Below are 16482 nucleotides of genomic sequence, written 5' to 3'. Positions count from 1 at the left end.
TTGGCCTCCTAACAATATAAAAGCTCAAACAAAGTTAAACGTGTACTAGTAATAACTTGTTTATAAACATATGGTAGTATTTGTGTTAACTTATATTATTTATTGTATTATACGATAGTAAATCTTCCCATTGCTACAAGGACCGTTTCCTCTTCCAGGAAATAGCCCTAGGAATATCATTAGAAGTTTTTAATGCATATGTCTGCATGCGCGGGAAAGACCTCAAATATCCAAATCTACAAACAATATAATAACAAACATTAGTAATTGTTAAAGAATTAATTATAATTTTGGAAACATTATATAAAAATTATTACCTTAAAGGCCCAAATAAAGCCTGACAAAGTGTATTTGGAACCATCGCCACGTAAACTTTTCCGATCATCAAAGGCAGACGACAACTTATTCCATGTAGCTCTCCATAGATACGAACCCCACGGAAACAGGTTCCATGCATTTAGGTCTTCTACCAATTTAATTAGATCATTAGGAATAGGTTGTCTGGCCTCTCTGCCTAAAAAGCCGACTTGCAAAAGTATTAGAAGGCATACTCGGACAACATCGATGTCATCCATCCGAGTAAAACCATCTTTCTTATTCAATAATCTCGTCAAGTCTTCCACGTGTAAATTCGACAGCTCAGGAAAAACCTGGGAAAACCATGATAGGCGGGTAATATGTCTAGTGTACCGATCTAAATCATCGTGTCCGAAGCGTAGACCGGTGATTAAGCAAAACTCCTCCCGCCCAAAACACGTATACACCGGTGGAAAATCAAACCATATCTCTTCATCACGACGTTGTATAGTCTCTGGTAGATCTCTAGTCATGGTTTGAAGAAACAGATGGGTCAAACATAGCATCTCCACCCGGATGTTGTACTTTCAGCCATGGCCCGAAGCAAGTATCCTCAAATATTTTTCTTTGTGCAGGTGAAAGCTTCAACGCAATTGTTTTGGCCAGGCTTACTTTATTTCTTAAGGTCAATTGAGCCGAATAAAAGTTCTGCAAAAACAATAAACATACCAAGTTAGATATACCAAAAACTACACTATGAAGATATAACAAGAACAATAAACATAAAGAATAGTAGTTTATTCTTCAAACTTAAATTTGCAACACTGTGAATTTAGTATTTGTCTTTGTTTTTTGGTTGAAGTAATGCAATTCATTCAAGTTTCAATTTGCAGAAGAAGAATAGTTTCTGAAACTTAAAATCGCAACACGAAAATGAAAATCGCAACACGAAAATGACTATCGCAACGCGAATTTGACTATCGCAAGGCGAAATGAAAATCGCAACGACAGAATCGCATTGCGATAGTCATTCTCGATTTCAAATACTAAAATTGAAAGAAACTTGAATGGATTGCATTATTTCAACCAAAAGACAAAACAAAGACAAATACTAACTTCACAGGGTTAAAGACTAAATAGTTTAGCAGTATTGGCAGCAATCGAATGAATATAATAAGCAATCTAAGTGAAATGGTTAATCTATTATTGAAAACACCAGTAAACTTATCATCAATTTCAATATGAAAAACCTAATAATAATGCAAAAATTTCAAAATAAAAATATAATAAAAAAACTAACCCTCGGTGGTTGATTTGGTTGATTTTCCATTTCTGACCGTGAATGATTTCGCCGGAGATGGAGATTGATATCGTCGGAGATGGGGACTGATTTCGTCGGAGATGTGGACGGATGTCGCCTTAGAGAGTGAGAGATGGAGATGAGACTGAGTTGTGATTTAGGGTTTTAGGTTATGAGTTGTGATTACGGGGTATACTGTGGACGGTTCAGTGTTCCGATATATTAATATATTCGTGTTTGGAATTTGAAAAAAAAAATACGCGTTGGATACGAATGGCGCTATGTAAATCGCATTGCGATAGTCAGATTCGCGTTGCAATTTACATATTCGCAATGCGATAGTCAGAGTCGCGTTGCGAATCTGGAAACTGATTTGCGATACCGGAGATCGCGTTGCGAATTATCGATCGCATTGCGATTTAGTTGGTCATTTTGGCAAATCCAAAAAAAGTTGATTAAAATCGTATATTATAAGACATTTTTTGTCACTGAGTTTATTTTCTCTATTAAAAATAATCAAAGTTATAAACATAAAAAATAATAAAAGTTATAAACTATTTGCATCAAACGCCAAAATATATATGATATTTTTTAAATAATATATATTTTTTACACAATTCTCTAAATTATGTAACACTCTAAATTTCTCCTCACGTTGTACGATGACCATCACTTTAAATGATTATCATAAAAGAGTTTCACACCAATACTATTCTCAATTATTTGTATTTCCTACAACTACTGCACTATACAACTTCCTTACTAAATGTTAATTTATTTTTATTTATATAGATTTTAGTGCCACCAAAATTATAAATATTTGGTACAGTCACGTAGTTGACCCTAACACCTAACAGCTAGGTGTATTTTTCAGATTCCAATCACCGTTTCCTTAATTATGTTTTAACAAGGCAAGAATTTGGTCAGCTAAACAAGATTTGCTTTAACAAATAAAAATACGTATGCGATTCCCTTATATTCAAATACCTTAATTTTTAATTAAGATGCCTTTTATTAGACGTTTTGATGCTGGAAAATAAGCGTTAAAAACGCATTAATTTGGCGTTTTTATCTAAATATGAAAAAACTAATGATTAAAATAACATTTATTTTGGTTAATTTTTTAAAAAAATGGTTGTCCCTTGTTCCCATATGTAATGGGGTAAGGAGGAGGTAAGATAGTAGGTTGCCCCTAACACTAGGTTGAGAGCAGCTTCCGTAGGAGACCTCCAAATTATGAAATACCTTCCATGGGCTCGATCTCACGACCTTAAGGTTAAGAACATTGTGCTATACCAACTGAGCTGGATGATCATTTTCATTTTGATTAATTTTTAAAATGGTATCTATTTGTACAGCGAATAGCAAAAATGAGCACCATCAGTTGTATCTTATAAAAGGCATGTTTGATATAGTGTGTTTTTATCTTATGTGAACTAGTGCATAAGATGGGTATTGATATGATCATTTGACCGCTAAATTTTTCAAGACTATAAATTCATTCTTAAAGGGATGTGTCAATTTTTGTGTGTGTGGATAAATCAGTTGTATTATATTCAAAAGAAAAAGCAGCAAGCTACCATAACAAAATTCGAGTATCAACTAAAATATGATATTCAGTTTAGAAGATCTAATTCTGTACAAATATTACAATTTACAAAGTTTTACCTATTAATATCTCTGTTGTATAATTTATTCTGTATAGTGAGCTTCACCAAATTGAAAATATCTATATCCCCTTTAGATTTCCTGCAAAAAAAAAAAAGACTATTTTGTTCTTCCCAAATGAAATAAATGAACGCACTCCATGCCAATTTACCCTTAAGAATAGTAACCACCCAAGAAAACTCAAGCTCCCAAGACTATCATTCTCTCTATACTGTAAAGACCCAAAATTCACCTCCAAATTCTCGCTGAAAACACATTAAAAGAAAACATGATTTTTTTAATTCAGTTTCCACCCCCACAAATGACACTTTTCTTCCTACATCTGTCCCATTTTCGACAACGTATCCTTGGTGGTCAGACGATTAAGGAGGGCTAGCCAAGTGATCATCGCGTCCTTCGGGATGTACAACAAACCAAACAAGCTTATGCCAACATATTTTCTCTCCCCGTCTCCTTATTTTCAACCAAAGCTCCTTAGTACTCACAACCGCTCTTCAATTCAACAAAGACCTCAAATGGTCAACCTCATGTCTAAGCGAAAAGAGCTTCATAAGCTCTAACTAACAGTGCCTTTGATCTCTGCAATCCAGAAGTCAATCATTTTAATCACATGGGCTTTCACCTACGTGACCCAAAGAAAACCTTCATTTGCGAGGAGGTTTCGAATTAGCCAGATAGAGCATACCTTATTACAACATTGTAAGTTTTTCAATCCTTGCTCTCCCACAGATTTCGGTGAACAAACTTGCTTATAGCGGACCTTAGCCCCCAACGCAGGGATGTCTTGACCCTTCTAGAAGAATTGAAAATAGAGTTGGTCGATTCTCTTCACCACCACCTTAGCGATCACGAGCTGTCTACAGCAAAAAATTCACAATATCGAACAACACTAAGCGCACGATAACTCTAAAAAATAATTGTTATCTAGAGCCTTTTTTACTTAGGTTAAACTTGCACTTTAGCATTTTTAGGATCATATTTAGATTATTTTAGTATATTTTGCATGATTTGTATATTGGGAGTGAATTGTTAGTATTTGGGCTGATTTTAATATTTTTCCTACAAATTGCTATACTGATGTTATGCATTGTTAATGTTGTAGTTGTTGATGTGTATCGATGATGGACTGGATTGTTGAGCTGATTCTACAGCAATTTTTGAGTCACCAAGAAGTTAGAGAAATTTTAGAAATTGACAATTATTCATAGTTGTTGTGGGAAAAATGCTAGAATTTGAATTTAAAAAAGTGATTTTCAAGAAAAAAAAAGGATTTTCCTATTGGTGGAAAGTTTTAATTTGATTGGATATAAATATATTATTTTCTACACACTTTATTCATCTTTGAAAAACCCTAATTTTCATAGCCACTTTTTATTTTTCTCTCCTACTTCCACCATGGTAGCGTAACAACCTTTGGGTAATAGTACTTGGGTGTGAAGCATGTTGCAACAATGAGAGCAGTGGTCGACGATCGATTGGGCATCATCTTAGCAATTTAGATCTAACTTGAGAAGGATGATTTATTTTGTTTAAGATGAATTATTTTTATTTTATGTTAAGATGTTAAACTTGGAGCTTTATTTTGAATATATTTGATGAATTTCATGTTTATTCGCTTTGTCCAAGTATCATTGATTAGTGTTGCTTGAGTTTAATTTTTGGCTTGTTTGTAGAGATATAAATTGCCCAGTAATGTTGTGAGAGTTGGTTACATCATGAATAACATCATCGTATGCGAGAGCAGCATTTAGCATAAAAACATTTGTTGACTATTTGTCGTAGCATTCTTAGTACACTTATCTGAATTACTATAGATATATAGTCCTTATTGTAAGTTGTTGGTGAATATTTTTGAGAGAAGAATAATTTGCTAGGTTAATGCTAATCAATCGTGATGCTACAACATTGTTAATTGCATGTTGTTGTTTTACATCCCACAATCCTTTACCTAAATCGATCATTGCTTCATTTAATTGTGTTGCAATCCCATTTATTATATTATGTTTTCTATTACATTTGTTGCAATTCCATTTAATTGTTACAACATTGCTCCCTACATCAACTATACACAATTTTCCTTTTGTTGCATAACAAATCTTTGAAGTAATACTAATCCCTATTGATACGATACTCAACGCACTAGCAACGTCCAATTTTACTACTTGATAAACGATAGTTTATGCTTGCACTAAATGTTGTTCATTACTTTCAATTTGAAAAAATTAGCCGTTGGGTTTAGTAGTATAAATAGAGGTTTGGGTTGGATTGATTTTTCACTTGTAATCAAACATTCTATTGAGAGCAAAAACTTTTGTGTTGAAATTGCCTCAAGAGAATAAATGTTACGTCTTGATGATGTTCATATTTCGTCGATCAAGTTGACAACGGTAAGTTTAATTTGTTTTATTTCATTTTAGTTTTGACAAATTTATAGTATTAAAAATAATTATTTATGTAATTGTATTAAATAATTTATTTTCAAAAAGTAGCAAGAAGAACGAACCATCCGTCATTGAGGAATGACGAATGAAGAGCCACATGAGCGAATGGTGATATATCTTTCACAATCCGGATTATATGGAGCGACGTTTCTTCGCGGATTTAAGGTGATGACGACACTGATATCGGCGTTGATTAAGCGTTGGAGGCCTGGAACGCATACATTTCATTTACTTTGTGGTGAAGTGACGATAACTTTGGAAGATGTCGCGTATCAACTTGGCGTTTTGATTAATGGTATGTCATTGGTGCTTCAAAACACTTATAAGGTAAATAATGTTATTTCAAATTTATTGGGAAAGGAGGCTCCAACCGATGTCATTGATGGGTTGCGGGTACGGATGACATGGTTGGAAAGAGAATTTAGAGTAGATGAACAATCAACAGAGCAAGAGGTGATATATGCAGCTCGAGCATATCTTATGATGTTGATTGGAGGGATCCTTCTAAAGGATAAATCGGGCAATTTGGTGCACACCCAATATCTTCCTGTAATGGAGGATTTCGCTATATGTCGCCAATATAGTTGGGGTTCTGTAATTTTCGTGTTTTTGTATTGTGAACTATGTAAGGCGACCATAGTCGTTAGAGGAAAAAAAGCAGATGTAGTGGGTTGTTTAGTTTTGCTCCAATCATGGGCGCGGGATCGTCTCCCGTTTATGATGCATATTACATCCGCTCCTATGGAGTCTCATCTCGCCGCAAGGAAAATTCATATATTTAAAGTTTTCATATTATATAATATTTATTTAAATTTTTAAAAAGACAATAAATAACGTAACTTTTTTAGATGGCGACACTGAATAGCCGATACAAAGTTGTAAGGTGCAACCAAAGTAGATATTCGGATGAGGATTGATATCGTCAGTAGACATGCAGTAAATTTTAGTATTTTTTGCATTAACTTTGAAATTGTAATATTAATTGTTTAATTATACTAACACAATTTTTTTGATAGTTTAATTAGATGCCTTATTATGAGTCGGATATCCAACGGTGTATACCACCAATGTTCTTTGAAGGAGCGGAGACATGGTGTACGATAACACCATTGCTCCATTTCGAAATTGTTGAGATCCATGTCACCGATAGAGTTTTGCGACAATTTGGGTTTCACCAACTGATAGAAATGTCAATATATGACATTGACGATTTGCATAAAATAGATGTGCGTGAGAAGCATAGCGAAGATTGGCCGAGGAAACATGCTACATTCATATATCAATGGAAAAATAAACATTTACAATTGCTTAATCGTTCCGAGGTACAACCCGAAGATTTTGATTTCAATGTTTCTCCCTACCTCCAAAATTATGAATCAAATGGGAAGCCATACTTGACAACGCTGGAGGAACGGTTCTAGTGGGAAATAATGAAGGCAAAATGTAGGAAAAAATCATTATCTTCATCAACATCTTTATCTTATACTTCCACTAATTATTATCCATCGCAAAAAATTAAAGTGGATATGGTGCACATCAACCATCGATGGAGAATCGAGCGGCGTGGGAATGAAGTGGGTGGGATCAAGTGCCACATTCACAAAAATTTTCCTCAGAACCGGAAGAAAGAGGTCCATAGGATCATCTTCTTCAACACGGACAATCTCAATTTGAGGCGATGACGTTAATGATGCCGTCAAATACCTTGAGTACTCCATCGTTTTCACCCGAAGATGTATATCAAAGTGGCGGAGTAGTGTTCGGCACACCGGAACCGGAATAAGAGGAAAATGAGGAAGGTGGATGACTACGATGAAATCGATGAGCACTGCATCTTTACTATTCTACCACGCCTCAACATCGTCAAGAATTGCGTAAAAATAAGTAATAAATTTGTTTATTTAAGTTTTTTGTTCTCAATATTTAATTGTATCAAAAATTCATTTTTAAGTAATAAATTTGTTTTTAAATTATAATTAAATAAAGTGTAGAATTTTAAAATTATAAAAATTTTATAATTGTTAAAATTTCATTGATATTTAGTGTAGTTAATAAAATAAGAAAAATATTAAAATTTTTAAAATTTCGAAGTTAAAAATAATATCAAACTTTTAGAAATTTTTAACAAATTTGAATTTTAAAAATATTAAATTTTTTAAAATTTAGAAGTTAAAAATAATATCAAACATTTAGAAATTTTTAACAAATTTGAAGAAAAAAAGGCCTAGAACAAGCCACCAAAAATTCTCTTCCCGGAGATAACGCCTCCCTCAAGCGTGACTGCAACTCATTAATTGATTGATCCCAATCACCATAAAACAAGGACATTGCTTTCCGTTTAGCCATCCATTCCTTGTAATAAGTCAGAATATAACCAAATATATTCCGAATGGATGCCACTAACACAGAAACGAGCACTCTTGGATTTTTTTCCACCAACAGCTTAACATAAGAGCATATGCCATCCGAATCTAAATGTATGTTGTCTTGTGTCAAGAAGGTCATTGTACATGCGTGCTCTGCATTGAACCTTTTGACTTCCCACAACATCTTTCGTTATAGGTATAATACTCGTATCCTCCATTTACAACCAACATCATGGTGTATACACCTTACGAAATAAGTCTTTTGATCTGACTCCGCGACATAGAATTGAAGATGAGTTTGATGCAGTACTCTTCGATTGCTAGTTGTGCCTCTTTTTTTATTTCAAACTAAGACCCAATAGCCAACTCAGATGATCGCTCGTCTGAAGAACCCAGTGGGCAGCACATAACTCTGGCATATCAAATATTTTAGGATTCTGCATAACATCGTAGTTAATGTCATGCATTGCAATTGCATGATGATACCGAGGCAAATCATGGTGAGGCATTTCAGGTTGAGGGTTTGTCCTTACCCAAACATTTGGAGAATTATGCAATCCTTGACATCGTGAAATAGCTGCCTCCCATACATCAACCTTAGCATCCAAACCTTGTCCCACTGAAGTAGCCTAAACAAATCGGATTCATCAACTAATGGTGTGTTGTCATCGTTTACCAACGGAATAATATCTTCATCATCCTCACTAAATTCAACAAGGCTTTCACCGAACCTTCCAACAAGGTTATCATCACCATAACTTGTATGTGGTTGAAAAAATCATGCTTCTTCTGTTCTTCGAGCTGGTACTAATGACGTCAGAATATTAGTTGCATTCGTGGTTTTGACGTACATTTCCACCATATTATTATTTGATGATTGATGAAGTCCGACCATAACAGCAACATCGCCATCGTCATCGTCATCAAGCTGAACTTTTCCATATGTCATTGGATTTGAGGAGGTCAGGTGCCAATAACTTAAACATGAAACAAAAGCTGCAAGTTTTCTCTCAATTTTTTTACTTCATTTGGCGATGAGATACATCTACAGGGAACATCATATTGATCGGCATGTCTGACTTAAACACAACACCAACATTAGTTTGTAAAATTTCGCCATTATAATGGATAATTGTGAAGAATTTGTTGCTTATTGTTTGAAATGTTTTTGGTTTGGTGAAAGGAGTTTATTGTGTAAGAGATTGAAGATGAAACGAGTGTGTTATGTAAGAGATTGAAGATGATGTGCACAACTTAAAGGGAATAAATATTTTTCCCGTTGGAACTCGTCACACTGACGTGACGAGTTCCATTGAATTTTTTTAAAAAATCTACCGTTGAGCAACAGCCAATCTAACGGTCAAAAAAGTCAAAATTATACCTGTTGGAACTCGTTACACCGGTGTAACAAGCTCCATAGGCATTAAAACATTTTTTTAATTTTCTTTTAAAAATTTTGAAAAAAATATTTTTTATTGGGGACGAGTCCCTCAAGATGTATTAAATTTATTCCAGATGTGAGGCCCACCTGACATGACCCATTAAAATTATTTTTTTATTGGGGACTATTGCAATTTTTGTAGATCCCAAATTAAAAGTTTGGGTTCCTTTATTGGGGGGCCAAATAATCCACCCGAGTGGATTATTTGCCCAATTTGGCATTTATTCGCTTTGTTTAAGTATCATTGATTAGTATTTCTTGAGTTTGATTTTTGGCTTGTTTGTAGAAATATAAATTGCCCAGTAATGTTGTGAGAGTTTGTTATATCATGAATAGCATCATCGTATGCGAGGGCAACATTTAGCATAAAAAAATTTGTTGATCGTTTTGTCGTAGCATTCGTAGTACACTTATCTGAATTACTATAGATATATAGTCATTCTTGTAAGTTGTTGGTGAATATTTAAAGAGAATAATAATTTGCTAGGTTAATGTTAGACACATCAATTGTGATGCTACAACATTGTTAATTGCATCTTGTTGTTTTACATCCCATAATCCTTTACCTAAATCGATCATTGCTTCATTTACTTGTGTTGCAATCCCATTTATTATATTATGTTTTCTATTATATTATTACAACATTGCCCCCTACATCAACTATACACAATTTTACGTTTGTTGCATAACAAATCTTTGAAGTGATATTTATCCCTATTGATACGATACTCAACACGCTAGCAACGTTTATTTTTACTACTTGATAAACGATAGTGTATGCTTGCACTAATTGTTGTTCATTACTTGAATCATCAATTTTTTGGCAGTGTTTTCGGGGATTAGTATCATTCCTTTTAAAGTTTTATTTATTTATTTAAAAACGTTGCTTTTAGTTTTTAGTTTTAGCAGGCATTGGGTGCATGACACACAACAACAACCAAGACTTTACACCTTTTGATCCGGAGATAGAGAGAACTTTATACCGAGTGAGACAACCAAAATCAACAGCATCCAAACATGGCTCATCAAGCTTTAGGAAATAATGGTGGACTACTATTACCAATTGAGGATAATCAAAATCTCTCAAACAATAATGGACAAAATGACGAGAGGATTTAACCCTTGCAAAATGAACTGGTGCAGCCACAATTCCACAACATTAATGATAGAAATAGGCCAATCCATGATTATGTTATGCCCATTTTGGACAACTTAAACCATGACATTGTTCGACTGACTATCCATGTTGTCCACTTTGAACTGAAGCCCATGATGTTTCAAATGTTGCAATCAATGAGCTAGTACAATGGGATGCACACTGAGGACCCTCAAGCTCACTTGAGAGTATTTATGGAAGTGTGTTATTCATTCCTACAATAATAAGTGCCCAAAGAAGCCTTGAAGATGAATTTGTTCCCATACTCACTTCGTAACAAAAGCCGAGGAATGGTTAACTTGGTACATTATGGTGCTATAACATCATAAAGCAAACTTTCTCAAAGGTTTTATTTCTACGATTTAATACTATCAAAATTAATGCTAGGCAAAGAAATGACATCACATTTTTTAAGCAATAGGAGGATGAGAACTTGTATTAAGCTTGGGAGCGATTTAAATATTTTTTGCGAAAGTTTTTGATGCATTGTTTCCAGCATTGGACACAAATAGAGATGTTCTATAATGGACTTAACATGCAAACAATTATGGTTATAGATACTTCTACCAAAGGGGCATTGCTGGATAATTATTACAACGAAGCTTATGATATATTGAAGAGGATTTTCAACAATGACTATCAATACCCTAATACAATGATTATATCGAGTAGACGTGTTGTTGCCTTAGTGAACAATGTGCTATAAACACACTGACTACACAGGTGATAACATTGATTGAAATGATGAATAACATACAAAAGCAAGAGATATGTATGAGGTAAAGGTTATATATCTTGTTAATTGTGTTTATTGTGGTGATAACCATAATTTTGAATAATGCCCACAAGCCCTCGAGTCTGTGTATTTTTTGAGAAATTACATCAAGAATGATAATGCCAATGCTTATGAGAAAACATATAATCTGAACTTCCAAAATCATCCCAACTTGTCTTGGATGAGTCAAAATGTAGTCGACCCCAATACGATATTACAATCAAATATTGGGAATACACAACAATAATATCTGCAAAAACAGTCGATGTGGTAACATCAACAATCATACCATTAGGTAGTGCAGCAACATCAACACAACAATCATAAAAAATTTCAAGGGTAGTCTTTCAACCAAGCCTCAGCTACAACAACGACAGCGCTTGAGTCTCTACTAAAGGAGTACTTATAAAGAAATGAAGTTATGGTCTAAAGCCAGTCATCATTGTTGAGAGAATTAGAGAATAAAGTTGAACACTTGGCCAATGCATTGAGCAACAAACCACAAGGTGCACTACCAAGTGACACCAATGTTTCAAAAGTACAAAGAAAAGTTCATTGCAACGAGTTTTGTAAGGCCATCACAACATGTAGTGGACTCCACCTTGAAAAATCAAATGCTGAAAATAAGGAGGAGGATAAGAAGCCCGGAAAACAATCTAAAGGCAAGGAGCTAAGCAATCTAAAGGCAAGGAGCTAGAAGTGAAAATTGAGATATCCAATGTGGATGTTACAACAAAGGATGTAGGATAGAGCAATAATTTTGGTACATTGTTGTCAACAATACTACCAGTATTACCGCCATCAATTACGCCACAATTGCCACTATAACCTAAAGAAAGGCTACCACCTATATTCCCCCCAAAGTTTCCAAAAAATCAATGAGGAAAAATAATTCAATAAGTTTATTGATGTGCTAAGACAATTGTTCATTAGCATACCATTGCTTGAAGCATATAAGAAAACAACGAATTACGTCAAATTTATGATGGAGGTGCTTTCCAAAATTTGTAGGATTAATGATTCTGATACCCTTGCACTCATTAAAGGGTATAACACTATGGCCATGAGTAGATTGCCACCAAAGCTAAAAGATCTAGAGAATTTTACTATCCCTTTTGTTATTGGCGATCAATTTGTAGGTAGAGTATTGTGTGATTTAGGTGTCAGCATTAACTTAATATCTTTATGTATTTTTAGGAAATTTTCCATTGGTAAGGCTCAAGCTACTACTATGACACTTCAACTCGCTGATCAATCCAATTTTCACACCAAGCGCATAATTGACAATGTATTAGTCCAACTAGAAAAATTATTTTTCCAACAGACTTCATTATTGTGGACTGTAAATGTAACAACTTCAACTCATATATGTTCTCATACACGAGTCAAAGATGTCACACCAATTGAATAAAACATTTACTATCCAAAACCCAATAAAATTTTGTTTTAATTTTAAAAAACATCAGAATAATTAATTGTATTTAAAAAACTATAATATAAATATTTAAAATAATATTCATTTGTTATATGATCAAAAGATTTCAGACATATTCAACTCAGAGCATCATAACAAAAGTATATACATTCTAACTATGAATATCAAAAACCTCAAAAAGATGTCCTATTGAGTTTGGATGTCTGATCTAGTTTGCTAAAATGTAGGATGTCCTACCTGGCTTCCTACTCTACTGACTTCATTTTTCCTACGTGTGAACCAATCACACGCTAAGTATTCCACTTAGTGAGGCAGCATAATAACATAAATAAAATATTTAACATATAAGGAAAACATTACATATATAAACATCATCAAAATAAAATATGTATATAGTTTATATTTAATCAAATATACATAATAAAATAGTAATAAAAAATTCTATAAATTACAGTACCAAGTCATTCTAAATTTATACTTTTCTATTTCAGATCATATCATTTTCTTATTTTATGCAGACCAGATCATTTCTTTACCCACTGTATTTTCAAGAGAATATATGGTACGCGAGTCACATATCAAGTAAACGAATTATAAGTAGTCGAAACTGTCAAAACAGATTACACCGAGTCACTTCACCTCGTGCATCACTAAGATACATCGAGTCAGAGCATGAGTGACCCATCTTTATGTCGTATAATACACATATAAAACCAGACATATCGCACTAGATCACTCCACCTCGTGCACCACTATGGTACACCGAGTGAGAGCACAAGTGATCCATCTTGGTGACATATTTGAAACAGATACAAATTCACTCCACCTCATTGCATGCCATTGTACCACTAACCCTCATTCTCATACAATGGGCTTTATTTAAAATCATATACTAGTTTACATAAAAAATAATTCAGACAATCAAATATAAAACCATTCTCATAAAAAACATATTTTGGGTAGGCCAAACCCAAAAATATTTAAATACTATGAAATAAAAGAATAGTACATTGTACTTATTCTAAATACGATTTAAAAAAAACATTTACTTTCAAATCTATCGAGGTTGACTCATCGCATGTCGCCCTCGTATTATTTTTGATAAAAAGTTAGTTGCACTCACTTGTGGCCTCACTGGCTTATTTGATACTATCAATTTACTCTTGAACTTTATCCTTTCCTTTTATCTCACTTTGAACTTGTGAGCGATCACGATCTACAAGAATGTTAATTATCCAGACAACAAATTTCGAACATGAATTAGTATTGCAACTAATAATAATAAACTCGATTTTGAATAAAATTCTAAAAATTACAATCATCTCATATCCGATAACTAATTTCTCTCCCTTAATTTAAATCAACTTTATTTCTTTTAATATTACCCTCCAACCCCTTTTTAAATTTTATTCCTTGTCCAATATCCCTTTAATTCAACACTTTCCCCATTTCACCACCAGCTTCCTTCAAACTTTCAATTGAGTCCTTAAACTTAAAACTCTTCCAAACCATTACAATTTACTATTTTTTATACTAAATTTCAGCATAAGATCTTAACTTCTCAATGATTGCACATTAATCCTTTAAATTGTCAAACTATGCGAAAAAGTCCCTTAAAGTCTAACAAAGTTCAAATTTGGTTCCAAACATCAGTTCAAGCACCTAGAATCATTTATACATTCCATCTAAACCATTAGGAAATTTTTACAAAATTTTCCCTTAATTTCTCCCTTGGGCCGAAACTTTGCAATCTTCGCCCTAATGGTCTCCAATTTGATTCATTCATAATTTTGTCATCATTGCACCATTTCCAATCTATTCCAATCAAGTTCAAAATAAAACAAATCAAATTCAACCAAATTTTCATCAACCAAGTTCATGGTTGAATGTTTCACTCTTGTTTTCTATTGGTTTTCAATTCAATTTCATGTTAGTATTTTATTCTACAAAACTCCTAGCATCCATTTCTAATTTTAATTCAATGAATTTCCATGAATTCAAGTCACCCCTTCATCCACATAAATCACTCGCTTCTAACATTCAAGCATGAAAATAAATAAATAACCAAATTGTAGTGAATTTAATGGGTATTATTTTCTTATTTCACACCTTAGCCCAAAATCTTACTAAATTTGATCAAAAATGGAAAAGAAAAGAAATTTCTCACCTTGGTTATGAGTTTCAGCAACCTGCTGAAGAATAAGAGACTCCCAAAATTTCTGGGGGGAAATCCCCTAATTTTGACTTTTAAAACCAATAAGAAAAATTTTGTATTCATTTTGGCCAAAAACCCAAATTACAATTAATGAATTCCTAAATTACAACTATGTCAATCCATTATCTCTAATTTAATATTATTAAATAGCTGTAAAAATTTCATCTCTCAATTTTTATTTTTGACCCTCCAATTTTTCAAAATTTTATTTTAGTCACTAAATTGCATTATCTCACTTTATAATGCAATTCTCGCCAAATTCCACTTATCCATCTTAAATTTCACTAATTAAAAAAATCCATATAATTTTTCTAACCCAAAACTACCTTTCTTCAAATTTTTGTAGACTTTTGATTCGATCCGGTTATCCGAGTATTATACAAATCTTCATCCTTTAATAGGCTTGTATGCAAACTCCAGATTAAAAATCTAAAATTTTTTTATCTTGGACTAAACTACTTATTTACAGACTCAAGATATAACTTTTAAAAATTTATAAATTTTAGTCCCTAAACTTTTATAACTTCATGGTTTAATCCTAAACTTTTAATTTTTTACATTTCATTCACTAATCCAAAATTTGGGATATTACAATTCTCCCCCTTTAAAAATTCATCCTTGAATTTTTAGTTACCGTCTGCTCGAAACAGGTAAGGAAACTAGTTTTTCATGTCTTCTTCGTGTTCCCAAGTAGATTCATCTACTTTATAATTACGCTAAAGGACTTAACCAGTGGAATCATCTTGTTCCGTAGTTCTTTTACTTCATGAACCAAAATCTTCACAGGTTCTTCCTCATATGTCAAATCCGGCTAAATTTTTATTTCTTTCGATGTGATGACGTGTGAAGGATCCGACCGATACCTCCGAAGCATTGATACAAGAAAAACATTATGAATCTTGTACATTTTTGGAGGCAAAACCAACTGATAAGCTACCAGACCCACTCTTTTCACAATCTCATATGGTCTAATAAACCTTGGACTCAATTTTCCCTTTTTTCCAAAGCGTATAATCTTCTTCCAATGTGACACTTTAAGAAATAATCTATTATCCACTTGGTATTCAATTTATTTTCTATTCAAATATGCATAAGACTTTTTTCGGTCTGCAGCTATCTTGAGGTTATCTTGAATAATCTTCGCATTCTCTTCTACTTTATGTCTCAATCCTTCAGTTCAAACCAAAATGGTGTCCTGCATTTTCTTTCGTGTAAAGCTTCATAGGGCAACATCTTAATACTCACTTGATAACCATTATTATATGCAAATTCTGCTGAATACAAATATTTCTCCCATGATATTTTGAACTCAATCACACACACCCTTAGCATATCTTCCAAAACCTGGATAGTCTGCTCAAACTGATCATCCGTCTGCAAATGAAAAT

General features: G+C 33.4%; 1 non-coding gene across 1 annotated transcript; it reads right to left on the bottom strand.

Moving 5' to 3' along the window:
* Window positions 1-11054: 11054 nt before the first annotated feature.
* On the bottom strand, window positions 11055-11161 carry LOC120135736. The gene has a single exon (XR_005517286.1). It is a non-coding gene; the product is annotated as a small nucleolar RNA R71 (small nucleolar RNA).
* Between the last annotated feature and the right edge of the window lie 5321 nt (window positions 11162-16482).

The sequence above is a fragment of the Hibiscus syriacus genome, unplaced genomic scaffold, assembly GCF_006381635.1.
Source record: "Hibiscus syriacus cultivar Baekdansim isolate YM2019G1 unplaced genomic scaffold, ASM638163v2 tig00110610_pilon, whole genome shotgun sequence".
NCBI lineage: Eukaryota > Viridiplantae > Streptophyta > Magnoliopsida > Malvales > Malvaceae > Hibiscus > Hibiscus syriacus.
Note: the sequence above shows the minus strand (reverse complement) of the source record. Positions and strands in the feature narration are given on the sequence as shown.